The 2330-nt window shown below is 37.5% G+C and overlaps 1 pseudogene; it reads right to left on the reverse strand.

Moving 5' to 3' along the window:
• Positions 1-1080: 1080 nt before the first annotated feature.
• LOC106012076 lies at positions 1081-2100 on the reverse strand (annotated as a pseudogene).
• Positions 2101-2330: the final 230 nt, after the last annotated feature.

The following is a 2330-nucleotide window of genomic DNA, read 5'->3' on the forward strand; positions in this document are numbered from 1 at the left end:
TCACTTCTGCCATCATTTGTGATTATTGTCCTTAGATACTTGAATTGGTTCACTTGTTCATGTTCTATCCTCTCCTCATCTATGGTTATGGCTGTAGTTTTTCCTGAAGATTTTGATAAGAACATTGTTTTTATTGTGTTGTTGGGGTTCAAGCCCTTGTACGTACGTAACACAACAGAAAAACTCAACAAAAAGCCAATTTTTTAAAAAAGACAAACGTTTATTGCTTCTGGATGTCTATCCACTCAAGACTTTATTATATTTTTTTATAATCCAGTGTGCTATATCAACTCTCCTGTTATATTAAGTAGTTTGTGTAAATACAGAGGGTTGATTTTTAAGTGGTGCCAAATTAGAGAGAAAAAAACAAGGAGGAAAAAATTATAAATATGATACAGATGTGTAATAAGCCCAAAAATAATAACAATACAGCAAGTAGTACATCTAGTTAATTGACTTTGGAAGGAAAGCTCCGGTTCTTTACGAAGGGGGGGGGGGGGTGCTAAAGGGATCTTTTATTATTTTCTGTGAAGGAAATGTATATGAAATCAGTAAAGGTCCCTTCAGCCATGGGTGAAGAATAAATCTGAAACTATTCTTACGAAATATCTGACGTGTCAACATCAAAGAATGAACTGGGTTGTCGGAAAGAGAACTCTTCGACTGGATACCAGGCTCAGGGACGCAGAAAATCATCTCGACAGCTTCGCAGCACTCGGGACCTTCAGACCACGAAAGTCAAAGGACGAGTGATTCCCGTCAGCCCCAGAATTGACAAACAAGGTCAAAGCAGCCTGCTTCCTAAACTATTTAAATCGTGCCAATGGGACATAAATAATTTATTATCATTTTTGGGTCTGTGGCAATGTTGGTTTGGTTTCTTTTTAAGGTTTCGTTTTTATTTTCTTAAAAACAAATGTCATAATTATTCCTTTTCTTTTCGAAGTTCTCAGGATTTTATCATACTGTATTTTCAAATCATTAGTTAGGTAGTTTCAAAGGCTGGTCAAAACTCACAGTTGGTTTGTATATTATAATAATATACGTTTTCGAAAAGTAGTAGCTTTTTGTGTTCTAATATTAGCCCTCTGTGCCTCGGAGAAGCATTTTGTCCAGGATCTGCTTGTACTTTGAACTCATGTTGTAATACACAAAGATATTCACTGCAGAATTCGTTGCTGATTAGGAAGCAGAAAAAGACCATATCAGCAAAAACAAGTCCCCGTATTTCCCTGCTGCGGTATATTCGGGTTCTAAACTTTGTGCATTAAAGTTAATTACACTTGGCAAGAGGCATACTATGAAAATGATCGCAATAAATAGAACCAATTTCACAACTTTCTTGTCTCTATTTGAAAAACCATCATGATCTCCAGAACTGGAAGTAGACTTCCGCCATTTTGACTTACTAATAATGTTTTGGACAAGGATTATAGAGCAAATGATGACGATGCTAAAGGTAATGAGCTGAGAGAAGGCATTAATCAAGAAAACAGCACTTTCTATGGCAAAGCCGTTGGTAATATAAACTATTCTTATCTTGGTCTCGTTCTTTAGAGGAGAATATCTGGGCTCCAGACGAAGGGCATAAAACACTAGCAACAGGGCACCTATCATTGCCACGTATATGCTAACGAGTACGATAACTGTTCTCTTTACTGTTATCATTGTTTTAACTTTCAGAGGCACAGCAATACAGAGACATCTTTCCAGCATTATGAAGGCTGTAATCCAACCAGAGATACGTGAAATGCAAATAACTGGCCACCCTGCCGTTAGATACACGACATCCTTGGGATCAAAAGGCAGACACGCATTTTCAAAGGAAGGGTTTAAACCAATGCTCAGCCAGAGCGACGCAATCAGTGCCCCTATATCGGAAATGGCTAGGCTAAACAAAGAGATATTCACGGTGTCTTTAAAGCCCTGTCTGATAAAAACGATTAGGTTGATGACGTTAGCCACAATGCCAAAGAAGCTGATGACTCCTAAAATAATGACGTAGAAACCGATGACGAAGATTGTAAGGACTAGATCGTTGACCATTCTGCTAGGCCGTGGTCCAAACGACGTTCCATAAGTTTCGTTTCCAGAGGCCATCTCTGTTCTCTTGTGACGTTTCTCCAACACCTGAACTTGCACAAACACTAGAGCTGTATAAATAAAGAACAAACGACGTGTTAATACGACCACCAGAGCCTGCCTGTTGAAAAAAAAACAGGTAATACGTTACAAAATCTAATTTGAGTGCGCAAAATGCGCAAAATGAACATTAATGATAAATAAATAAATAAATAAAAGAACAAAAGATAAATATTTTATAAAACTAA

This window comes from Aplysia californica, unplaced genomic scaffold (genome assembly GCF_000002075.1).
Source record: "Aplysia californica isolate F4 #8 unplaced genomic scaffold, AplCal3.0 scaffold00255, whole genome shotgun sequence".
Taxonomy (NCBI): Eukaryota; Metazoa; Mollusca; class Gastropoda; order Aplysiida; family Aplysiidae; genus Aplysia; species Aplysia californica.